The sequence below is a fragment of the Cebus imitator genome, unplaced genomic scaffold (genome assembly GCF_001604975.1).
Source record: "Cebus imitator isolate Cc_AM_T3 unplaced genomic scaffold, Cebus_imitator-1.0 Scaffold153, whole genome shotgun sequence".
NCBI classification, from domain to species: domain Eukaryota; kingdom Metazoa; phylum Chordata; class Mammalia; order Primates; family Cebidae; genus Cebus; species Cebus imitator.
In genome coordinates, this window is record NW_016107468.1 from 2,648,272 (window position 1) to 2,661,673 (window position 13,402).

Here is a 13,402-nt window from a genome sequence, read left to right on the forward strand (position 1 = left end):
TTTCATTAAGGATTTTTCTCAAACCAAATTTTTATCTGGTTATACAAGTAATACATATTTATTAGAATTATCTTGGGAAATATACACAAATAAAAATAATACCACCACAAGACACAACCGCATTTAATAATCTGATGTATTCATTTCTGTTTGGTTTTATCTAAACACATACATTTTAATACCAAAAATGTTATTATCCTGTTCTTGCTATTTTGTAGCCTGCTTTTCCAGGTAATATTTCTTTCACCTTTTTCCAAAGCATGAGTGTTTCCCCTTAAGTTTCATGATAGCACTTTTAACAACTGCAGGTATGGTAGGTCTCCAGCTTTGCACACGTATTCAGACTTACTCAAACACTCTTCAATTTTGAGATGTTTCTAGATTTTTTTTTTACTATTACAATTTTTGTACTTTTACTATTCTTGTACAAACACATTTACCAAAGTCATGATTATCTCCCTGGAATAAATTCCTAGATGAAGCTGCTAGGCCAAATGACATGCTTATTTTTAAGGCTTAAATGAATACTGCCAAATATATTAAATTGAAATGAACACTGCATTTCTAGTAAAGATTCACTGATTTATATTCCCACCAGCAATGTATGAGGATGCTCTCTTCAAAAACAAGGTGTGAAAAGCTGCTTGGTTATTGAATGCAAGAAGCTCTGTTAATGTAGATTAATAGCTAAAAATAGCTAGATTAGAGCAAGAACAGTGTCTGTTCTGTCTCCTCTGCAGGGTTTACTCGCCTGCCTCCCTGGGTTTTTTGTTTTGTTTCATTTTTGTTTTGAGACAGAGTCTCACTCTCTCTCACAGTGCAGCAGCACAACCTCAACTCACTGCAGCCTCCACCTCCAGGGCTCAAGCAATCCTCCCACCTCGGCCTCCTGAGGAGCTGGGACCACAGGCATGTGCCACCATGCTCAGCTAATTTTTGTATTTTTTTATAGAGATGGGGTTTCACCATGTTTCCCAGGCTGGTTTCGAACTCCTGGGCTCAAGAAATCAACCCTCCTCAGCCTACCAAAGTGTTGGGATTACAAGCATGAGCCACCACACCAGGCCCCTTTCTTCATCCTGTATCTTTATTACTTCAGATAAAAGAACAGCCCAAACTGTGTCATTGGTTTACCCAGGAAACCATGGTACTCACTTGTTGTAGGACCCTTGCTGCTGCTGAGGTAATCCATTGTCTAGATTTTATGTAACTTTGTAAATTCTTATGGCTTTAAAGACTTGTTGCTTTCTGGGTTGCTAATCAAGGGAACATTCCTTTGACAGTAAGAAATCTATTGACGTATTAAAGGACAGGACTCCTGGACAAATCACGCATCAGCTCCAGGAATGCCTCTTCCTGGAAAACTACTTTAACTCTCTGACACTATATAAAAATTCACATCTCAAATAACAACAGGGGGCCGGGTACAGTGGCTCAAGCCTATAATCTCAGCACTTGGGGAGGCTGAGGCAGGTGGATTGTTTGAGCTCAGGAGTCCAAGACCAGCCTGGGCAACATGGCGAAGCCCCATCTCTACAAAATAAAAAAATACAAAAATTAGCCTGGGTGATGATGTGCACCTGTAGTCACAGTTATTCATGAGGCTGAGGCAGGAGGATGGCTTAAACCTGGGAGGCAGAGGTGGCAGTGAGCCAATATTGCACCACTGCATTCCAGCCTGGGCGACAGAGTGAGACCCTGTCTCAAAAAAATAAATAAATAAAATTAAAAAAAAAATCCCAACAGGTATGACCTCTTTGGGTTCCTTTACTGATAAAAAAAAAAAAAAAAAAAAAAGATTCTTTGATCCCAAAAACCTGAAAGAGCCCAGGATCATAGTAAGGAAAGATTGAAAGCTACTGATCAAATACTTGGTGGAGTTCCGGGATCAGCCTACTTCCAGTGTGTTGCAGAAAAGTTAATTTATGGCAGAAAACCATGATTAATTTCAGAATAAACAATATTCTGACTCAAGTGAGTTATGAGTTACTGGAGATAGGAGGCTCATTTAGTAGAACATGACTTATTCAGACATGTAATTCTTTCCTTAGCTCAGTAAAACTAAGTATGGCAAAAATGCCAGAAACAGCTTTGCAATTGGAATATGCAATTTAAAATAAGTAAAGATTACTCCCAGGTAGTTTATTGCTTTAACTACATTGAGGCATGTCCCTGTAGCAGACAGCATAATGACTCTCATTTCATTTTTGGTTTGTGCCAAATATCTTCAGTTAGTTTTGCTTTATTGGCTTCATGCAATTTATTGCAGCTCTAGAATGCGATTGTAATGCAACTAGTATTTTAGTTTTATCTTCCACTAGTAATTTTTCTTCTTTATGGTGACTATACTGTCTGCATTAATACAGCCAGAGAAATTATGCAGTTTGGAACCTTGTTTTCGGCAGCTCCCTCTCTCATGAAGAGCAGAACCACAAGAGCCAACTCCCATAACCCAGTGATAGCCAAGTATATGCCAACGGATGACATAATGAACAGCATTTGCAATTCAATAAAATGATTTAGTTGTTGAAGAGTTGCTAGAAAGCCAAATTTTCTCATTGATTTGAAAAGAAGCAAAACGTTCTTCAAGATCTTCTAAGTATTCCTCAAGTCAATCCCTGGAATACAAACCTGGTAGCCGAGGTGGCAGCATTTGGGGAAGACAAGGACTCTTCAGTTATTCTTTGCAAATATGTTTCTTTAGCCTGGTTTGCGTTGACTGATTTGACCAACCTTACATCAGCACTGTAATCTGCTAGGGAATTATTTAACCATTGCCAATTTCCAGAAAGTTGCCTAAGTGATGTGCTAAATATAATTTTACCTATCATTAGCCCAGATCAGTAATACACATCATTTCCTTAGGGGGTGGTTTTCCGTGAAAAGATGGAAGAGGACTCGATCTTCCAGTCCTGCGAACTTCTTATTCTAGGCATCTTTGCAGAGCTGGTACAAGAAAGAAACCAAACTAAGTCAGATAAGTCATTTGGGACCTGCCGAAAACATATTTCTCAACTTTTGTCCGTATATCCTGCCAACATTTTGCTGAGTAATTCATCCTATAGGCTATGGTTTATATCTTTATATATAGAGAGATAGGGCCTCACTGCATTGCCCAGGCTGATCTGGTACTCCTGGGCTCAAGCAATCCTCCCACCTTCGTCTCCCAAAGAGCTGGGATTAGAGGCATGAGCCACCGTGCCTGGCCTAAGGTGTCTATCTTTAAGAGTCTCCTGTTAAAATCCATCTTTCCAGGGAGGTGTAACCCAGCAAACTATTATCGGTTATTACCTCTTAATAAAATGAGATTTTCAAATTGATATAAAAATACACAGCAGAGCTATGATAGGATAGCATATAGGATACTTACGTTTTGAGTGCAGAAGGGAAAATTCAAAACATGAGCTTTGCACACAATAATTTGAGGTAGCACAGTCTGGTGGGGGTCCAGGGACAGCCATGAAATATACCAGAAGAGTGGGCACCCATGCACAGGAGGCAGGTAGTCTGACTAAACCGTGACTGTTCTTGCCCTGACCAAGCATCCAGTCCTAATTTACAACCTACCTGCCATCCTGTTTTTTTTGTTTTTTTGTTTTTTGAGATGGAGTTTCACTCTTGTTGCCCAGGCTGGAGTGCACTGATACAATCTCGGCTCACTGGAACTTCCACCTCCTGGGTTCAAGCAATTCTCCTGCCTCAGCCTCCCAAGTAACTGGGATTACATGCATGTGCCATCATGCTTGGCTACTTTTGTATTTTTAGTAGAGATGGGGTTTCACCATGTTGGTCAGTCTGGTCTCAAACTCTTGACCTCAGGTGATCCACCCTCCTTGGCCTCCCAAAATGCTGGGATTACAGGCATGAGCCACCATGCCCAGCCATGCTGTCTTGCTATGAACACCTATGTCTTCCAAATAAATTTCAGATTTTAAGTTTTCAAAAATAATATTCTGGGCTGGGTACAGTGGTTCATGCCTATAATCCCAGCACTTTGCGAGGCCAAGACGGGAGGGTGTCTTGAGGCCAGGAGTTCAAGACCAACCTGGGCAACATAGTGAGTCTCTAACAATTATAAAAATAAATAAATAAATGAGAATATATTCTTGGGTCCAAAGGATTTAAAAAATGTAACAACAAGAAAAACAATTCCTGCTCATTCATTAGAGGTAGACTAAGCATATTCCTGATTGTCAACTAACACACCTGAGCCACAAGAAGAATGGTGACTTGGCCTCTTAATTTGAATGCCAAGGGAGAAAATATACAAACTTGGCAAAATTAGGGAATTGGCATCACCATTGGAACCTAGAAGAAGCAATATAGAAATGTGTCAAGTTCAAAGCCTCTCATAAATAATGTCATTTGCCAAAAATTTACTTTTCATGATATTTGGACTTAGCTTCAGTAGATTTTGGAAGTCACGTTTGGCCCATAATGTGACTTCTGTAGGAAACTGTAAAACAACAAATAACTACTGACAATGGAAAGTGTTAGTCTTTTGGAGCTTACAGTCTGAAAATGACCTCTCCATGTTTTATTCATTTTCATTTTCATTCATTCCCAGAATTCTCTACAGCTGAGTATAAGAAACTCCTCTACCACAGTACATCTCATTATCTTTAAGGCAAAGTGTAGATGTCTACCCCAACACTTACTGAAACTTCTATACAAAATGACTCTTCGGATTACAGATCCTTTGGAGTGAACATAAAGAGTTCACCCCATCTTCAAAAAGAGCTTTCTGTTATCTCTCAAAGATTTTGGACTCGTTAACTTGCTAGATTTATTCTCAGAATTTCATACTGTCTTCTTCTCAGCAAGCCACAGAGCTGGTCCCCGCTGATTCTTTTTTTTATTTTTGAGACAGGGTCTCACTCTGTCACTCAGGCTGGAACACAGTGGTATAATCTCAGCTCACTGCAGCCTCGACCTCCTGGGCTCAAGTGATCCTCCTGCCTCAGCCTCCCAAGTAGCGGGGACCATAGGCATGTACCTCACCATGCCTGGCTAATTTTTGTATTTCTTGTAGAAACAGGTTTCACCATGTTGCCTAGGCTGGTCATGAACTCCTGGGCTCAAGCTGTTCACTGGCCTCACCCAAAGTGCTGGCACTCAGGTAGAGCTGGTCCTCTCAACCAAACATCTTGTATCAGGAACAAAAATGTTCTAAGTACAACTTATCCTCAAGTACAACTCTATGCTCTGCTTGCTATGTATGATACATCTTCTTGAGGAGTTAGGTATGAACAATGTAAGACTTCCTAACACATTATTTATTAGTCTATCTGAATCAGCTCTTGATTATGTGGACAGGGGCTATCTTTGTACTAAATTTGATGATGTTGGCAAAAATCTCCAATGATTAACACTGCCTAAACCTGTATTGTAATACCACTGCCAGAATCAGAATGGCTAGGAATGATCTTAGGACAGACAAAATATCTTTTATTATTATTGTTATTATTATTTGAGATAGAGGAGTTTTGCTCTCCAGGCTGGAGTGCAGTGACATGATCTTGGCTCACTGCAACCTCCACCTCCCAGGTTCAAGTGATTCTCCTGCCTCAGCCTCCCAAATAGCTGGAATTACAGGTTCCTGCTACCACGCCCAGCTAATTTTTGTATTTTTAGCAGAGACAAGGTTTTACTATGTTGGCCAGGCTGGTCTCGAACTCCTGACCTCAGGTGATCTGCCCGCCTTGGCATCCCAAAGTGCTGGGATTACAGGTGTGAGCCAGCATGCCCAGCCGAAAGTCTATTTTTAAACAGAATAAAACAGGACTGCCCGAGTCCTACTTCATTTTAAAGTTGTACCTATGATACAACTTTATTCCTATTAGCAATGCATGGGATGCCTGCCCTCCCACCACCATTAATAGGAAGATGGATGGCTACACCAGTGTGGAAGTTTTATAACACGAAGAGGCTTAAGACCCAGCTCAAACTGTCAACTAATCACCATCAAAAAGTGCAATTCAAATTCAACTGTGTCAAAAAGAAATGATTGATTTGGGCAGGAGTCTGTCAATGTTCAAATGGACAACACTACAAACCTCCATCCATCAAGTTAAATGCAGGCTGTAATCTGAGGCTACAAGTTTTGGCTAATTCATCCTGGTGGCCTTGTAAGCAGGCTGTGTGCTTCCAAAGAGGCTTCTAAAGGGATCCTTTGGAGGCCACTTCATGTCATGGAAGCCTTCACATTCTCCTGGCCAAAATGCTCCCTTCCTGGTTCTATGATGGGAAATTACAGCGTCTCAAATAAGAACTCTGAGTGTTGAAGTCCTAGCTTCATTGTGAGGGAAATGTTTTCTTTTTCTTTCTTTCTTTTTTTGGAGACAGGGTCTCAGTCTGTCACCCAGACTGGAGTACAGCAGCCCAAGCTCAGCTCACCACAGCCTCAGCTGCCTGTGATCAAGCAATCCTCCTGCCTCAGCCTCCCAAGCAGCTGGCATGCACCACCACCTTGCCTGGCGGTTTCTCTTTTTAGAGATAGGGTCTTGCTATGTTGTCCAGGCCAGTCTCAAACTCCTGGCCTCAAGTGATTCTCCCAGATCAGCTTCCTGAGGAGCTGGGATTACAGGCGTGAGCCACCGAGCCTGGCCGAGGAAATGTTTTCTTATCTATCAGCTCCCGTGCGGCTTATACCCATGCAAAGGGAATGTAATTCCTGCTTTGGGGGAAAAGCAAAGGCTTTACAATTTTGTTCCTGAATGGAAAGTAATCTCTGTCAACTAGGATCTAACATATAAAATACATGTCTATTGCTTGACTGGATGTCAACACAATGGACCCTTCCTTGAAAACTCGTACCCGAAAGCTGACTCTACACGGTCAATGAGAAAAGGAGGGACTTTTTGTTTGTTTCTTTGTGGGTTGTCTGTTTATCTTAAGGATATTGATTAACTCATTGAGTTACCATGGGATGGTGAACCAGGTTTGAAGTTCAGCTTTCAGGAGCCATCCCCAAACCACACTGCAAAACTGAGCTGATGAGGGAACCACTGGGAGTGACCCTGAGTTCTGGACACTTCCATTGGCCCCTCTCCACTTTAACATAAGGAACTTCACTCACCCTGCCACTACTACTACTGCCTTCAGTACCTAGAGAGCTCCACACCCCTGCCTTGTTATAACTTTGGAACCAGAGCCAGAGTTTGACATGGATATAACCAATGGCAGAGCCTAAGTCACATGCCAGAACCCTAGTTTCAAAGGATACTAGGAAAACAAATTTAGATTATTTTTAAGGATCTGGCATGTTTGGTCATGCCTGTAATCCCATGCCATTTTGGGAGTGGGGGCCAATATTCAAGCTAGAAGGGAGTGGGGGCCAATATTCAATATCCTTAAACAAAAGAACTTTCAACCCAGAATTTCATATCCAGCCAAACTAAGCTTATAAATGACGGAGAAATAAAATCCCCTACGGACAAGCAATTGATGAGAGATTTTGTCGCTACAAGACCTGCCTTATAAGAACTCCTGAAGGGAGTATTAAACATGGAAAGGAACAACCAGTACCAGCCACTGCAAAAACGTACCAAATGGTAAAGATCAATGAAGCAATTAAGAAACCACGTCACCTAATGGGCAAAACAATGAGCAAGTAACAAAATAGCAGCATCCAATTCAAACATAACAATATTAGTGTTGAATGTAAATGGCCTAAATTCCCCAATCAAAAGACACAGACTGGCAAACTTGATAAATAGTCAAGATCCATTGTTGTGCTGTACTCAGGACACCCATCTCACATGCAAAGACTCACTTAGACTCAATATAAAGGGATGGATGAAGACTTACCAAGCAAATGGAGAGCAAAAAATAAGCAGGGGTAGCAATCCTACTCTCTGATAAAACAGACTTTAAACCAACAAAAACCAAAAGAGACAAGGGCATTACATGATAGTAAAAGGATCAATGCAACAAGAAGAGCTAACGATCCTAAATATATATGCACCCAATGCAGGAGCACCCAGATACATAAAGCAAGTTCTTAATGACCTACAAAGAGACTTAGACTCCCGCACAGTAATAGTGGGAGACTTTAACATTCCACTGACAATATTGGACAGATGAATGAGACAGAAAGTCAACAAGGATATCCAGGACCTGAATGCAGATCTGGACCAAGCAGACCTAATAGACATTTACAGAAATCTCCACCTAAAATCCCAGAATACACATTCTTCTCAGCACCACATTGTACTTACTCTAAAATTGACCACATAATTGGAAGTAAATCACTCCTCAACAAATGCAAAAGAACAGAAATCATAACAGTCTCTCAGACCACAGCATGATCAAATTAGAATTCAGGATTAAGAAAAGCACTCAAAACTGCACAATCACATGGAAACTGAACAACTTGCTCCTGAATGACAAATGGATAAGCAACGAAATGAAGATAGAAATAAAAATGTTCTTTGAAACCAATGAGAATGAAGACACAATGTACCAGAACCTATGGGACACATTTAAAGCCGTGTCTAAAGGGAAATTTATAGCAATAAATGCCTTCATGAGAAACAAGAAAAGATCTAAAATCGATAATCTATCATCAAAATTGAAAGAGCTAGAGGAGCAAGATCAAAAAAACTCAAAAGCTAGCAGAAGACAAGAAACAACTAAGAGCAGAACTGAAAGAGACAGAGACACAAAAAACCCTTCAAAAAATCAATAAATCCAGGAGCTGGTTTTTTGAAAAGATCAACAAAATAGACAGACTGCTAGCTAGAGTAATAGAAAAGAGAGAAGAATTGAATAAATACAATAATAAATGATAAAGGGGATAGCACCACTGAGTCCTCAGAAATACAAACTACCATCAGAGATTACTACAAACAACTCTATGCACATAAACCGGTAAATCTGGAAGAAATTGATAAATTCCTGGACACTTGCACACTCCCAAGACTAAGCCAGGAAGAAGTTGAAACCCTGAATAGACCAATAACAACGTCTGAAGTTGAGGCAGCAATTAATAGCCTACCAACTAAAAAAAGTCCAGGCCCAGACGGATTCACAGCCAAATTCTACCAGATGTACAAAGAGGAGCTGGTACCATTCCTGTTGAAACTATTCCAAACAATACAAAAAGAGAGAATCCTTCCTGACTCTTTCTATGAGACCAACATCATCCTGATACCAAAACCTGGCAGAGACACAACTAAAAATGAAAACTACAGGCCAGTATCCATGATGAACATTGATACAAAAATTTTCAATAAAATACTGGCAAACCGACTGCAACAGCACATCAAAAAGCTTATCCACCATGATCAAGTAGGCTTCATCCCAGGGATGCAAGACTGGTTCAATATATGCAAATCTATAAACATAATTCACCACATAAACAGAACCAAAGACAAAAACCACATGATAATCTCAATAGATGCAGAGAAGGCCTTCGACAAAATTCAGTAGCCCTTTCTGCTAAAAGCTGTCAATAAACTAGGTATCCATGGAAGGTATCTCAAAATAATAAAAGTTATTTATGACAAACCCACAGCCAATATCATACTGAACAGGCAAAAACTAGAAGCATTCCCTTTAAAAACTGGCAGTAGACAAGGATGCCCTCTCTCACCACTCCTATTCAATATAGTATTAGAAGTTCTAGCCAGAGCAATTAGGCAAGAAAAAGAAATAAAGGGCATTCAATTAGGAAAAGAAGAAGTCAAATTGTCCCTATTTGCAGATGACATAATCATATATTTAGAAGACCCCATCATCTCAGCCCAAAATCTCCTTAAGCTGATAAGCAACTTCAGCAAAGTCTCAGTACACAAAATCAATGTGCAGAAATCACAAACATTCCTATACACCAACAACAGACAGAGAGCCATATCATGAGCAAACTCCCATTTACAATTGCTACAAAGAGAATAAAATACCTAGGAATACAATGAACAAAGGATGTAAAAGATCCCTTCAAGGAGAACTAAAAACCACCAATCAAGGAAATAAAAGAGGACACAAACAGATGGAAAAACATTCCATGCTCATGGTTAGAAATAATCAATATTGTAAAAATGGCCATACTTCCTAAAGTAATTTATAGACTCAATACTATCCCCATCAAGCTACCATTGACCTTCTTCACAGAACTGGAAAAAACCACTTTAAACTTCATATGGAACCAAAAGAGAGCCTGCATAGCCAAAACAATCCCAAGCAAAAAGAACAAAACTGGAGGTGTCACTCTACCTGACTTCAAACAATACTACAAGGCTACAGTAATCAAAACAGCATGGTACTGGTACCAAAACAGAGATATAGAACAATGGAACAGAACAGAGGCCTCAGAAGCAACGCCACATATCTACAACCATCTGATCTTTAACAAACCAGGCAAAAACAAGCAATGGGCAAAGGATTCCCTGTTTAATAAATGGCATTGGGAAAACTGGCTAGCCATATGCAGAAAGCCGAAACTGGACCCCTTCCTGACACCTTACAGTAAAATTAGCTCCAGATGGATTAAAGATTTAAACATAAGAACTAACACCATAAAAACCCTAGAAGAAAACCTAGGCAAAACCATTCAGGACATAGGCATAGGCAAGGACTTCATGACTAAAACACCAAAAGCATTGGCAACAAAAGCCAAAATAGACAAATGGGACCTAATCAAACTCCACAGCTTCCTCACAGCAAAAGAAACAATCATTAGAGTGAACCAGCAACCAACAGAATGGGAAAAAATTTTTGCAATCTACCCATCTGACAAAGGGCTAATATTCAGAATCTACAAAGAACTGAGGCAGGTTTACAAGAAGAAAACAAACAAGCCCATTCAAAAGTGGGCTAAGGACATGAACAGACACTTTTCAAAAGAAGACATATATGAGGCCAACAAACATATGAAAAAATGCTCATCATCATTGATCACTAGAGAAATGTAAATCAAAACTACATTGAGATACCATCTCATCCCAGTTAGAATGGCAATCATTAAAAAATCTGGAGACAACAGAGGCTGAGAAGATGTGGAGAAAAAGGAACATTTTTACACTAAAAATACAAAAATTAGCCAGGAGTGGTGGCAGGCACCTGTAATCCTAGCTACTCAGAAGGCTGAGGCAGGAACTGGGGAGATGGAGGTTGCAGTGAGCTGAATTCATGCCACTGCACTCCAGCCTGGGTGACAGGAGACTCTGATCGCCCCCCGCTCCCCCCCCAAAAAAGAAAGTGGCCGTGACCTATCAAACTGATCTAATCAAGACTTTTTCATGGGAATTCTGAAACAGATTCTGTCTTCTCTCCTGAATATGGAAGAGGAAGCATGCAGATCTGAAATAGTTTCTCAGTCTCAGCAGCACTGACATCATGGGCCGAACAGTTCTTCAGTGTGCTGTTCCATACATTGAAGGATGTTTAGCAGCACCCCTGGCCTCCACCCACCAGATGCCAGCAGCATCACACCCCACCCCAAGACTTGTAACAACCAAAAGTGTTTCCCAACATTGCCAAATGTCTCCTAAGGGGAAATATAAAATCGCCCCCAATTGACAGCCATTGTCCTGGAAGTAGGTGAGAGCCAACCTAGGACCAAGAGTAGGAAGCTTTGTTGAGAACAGAACCAACCTGGAACAAACCAAGCTGAGACATGGTGTGGGGAGTAAGAGTGGGAGTCGGCCAGGCGAGGAGAATCACGCTTGTAGTCCCAGCATTTCAAAAGGCCGAGGCAGACGATCACCTAAGGTCAGGCGTTCAAGACCAACCCGGCCAACATGGCAAAACTAAAAATACAAAAATTAACTAGATGCAGTGGTGCTCACCTGTTGTCCCAGCTACTTGGGGGGCTGAGGATGGAGAATCGCTTAAATCTAGGAGGCAGAGGTTGCAGTGACCCGAGATGGCACCACTGCACTCCAGACAGGGAGACGGAACGAGACTTTGTCTCAAACAAAACAAAACAAAAATTAGCTGGTGTGGTGGCAGGCACCTGTAATCCCAGCTACTTGGGAGGCTAAGACAGGAGAATCGCTTGAACCCGGGAGGCAGAGGTTGCAGTGACCCGAGATGGCACCACTGCACTCCAGACAGGGAGACGGAACGAGACTTTGTCTCAAACAAAACAAAACAAAAATTAGCTGGTGTGGTGGCAGGCACCTGTAATCCCAGCTACTTGGGAGGCTAAGACAGGAGAATCGCTTGAACCCGGGAGGCAGAGGTTGCAGTGAGCCAAGATGGCGCCACTGCACTCCAGCCTGGGCAACAGAGACAGACTTCATCTCAGAAAAAGAGTGGGAGTCACGTTGTTTGTATCCAGAAAAAGCCTCTCATGAAGCCAGAATTCTCACCTCTGTTACCAAGTTGAATTGGGGTTCACTCACCCAGTGCAATAAGACCACAACATCCACACCAAGGTTTGCAGCAGGAGAACAGAAGGTATTTACTTACAAGCTCCAAGCAAGGAGAGTGAAGCAGCTCTCGCTTAAGACCAGAACTCCCCAATGGCTTACAGGTAAGGGTTTTTAAAGGCTGTGAGGCAGAGGCTACAGGCAAGATCATAAATCAATACAGGGAGGCTATACATTGGTTTGACCTAAATAGGCAGACATCTCAAAGTGGGGACCCATTGGTCATTAGTGGATTCAAATATTTTTCTGATTTGTGATTGGTTAAGGAAGCAAAACTTTACCTAAAAACTTGGGATCAGCAGAAAAGAATGTTAGCTCTGGCTCATGGGTGTGACTTCCTCTAGGTTCCTCAGGAAGAAATTTAGAACAAAGAATGACGGTCAGGGTTCAGTCCTCAGTTCCAACTTATCTGAGGTCTACATTCCAGAGGAGCTGTTTGGTGGGGGTCCGGGTGTCTGAAAAGCAACTCAGAGACATGTTAAGATGTTATCTTTATTTCTATAGGGGGACCAAACATTCATGGTTTTAACTTTCTAGGCTATTGTTTCAAGCTACGATTACCTTCTTGCTTATCAAGTTGCTCACTGATTTCTCAGGGCTAACTAGATGCCTGGAAATTCCCTTGAAGGAACTCAAGATTTTTCTTCATTTCCTGCAGGGATCTGTGCTCCATTTCACCTCTACATGAACTTATAAATCCCCCTCTTAGGTTTTATAATTAAGCTAGTTTAGGTTGAATTTTTTGTTCTTTGCGTTAGAAATCACCCTCTCTAAGGCCCTTAAAGTTTTTCAAGAGAATCAAGGAAAGTCTTGTGGAGAAATTGAATAAAAGAATTAGAATCCCTAAAAGCATCTTCGGCTGGTTAAAGGAGGAGATTATCTGTCTAGAGTTCCAGGTAGTAAAAGAGTCACCTGAAATATATCAAAATGCATTGGTAGCACTATTTGCAGGAGTAGAGGCCATTTTCATAACCATTCATAGGAAATTTCTTCTCCTCCTTCTTCTTCTTCTCCTCCTCCTCCTCCTC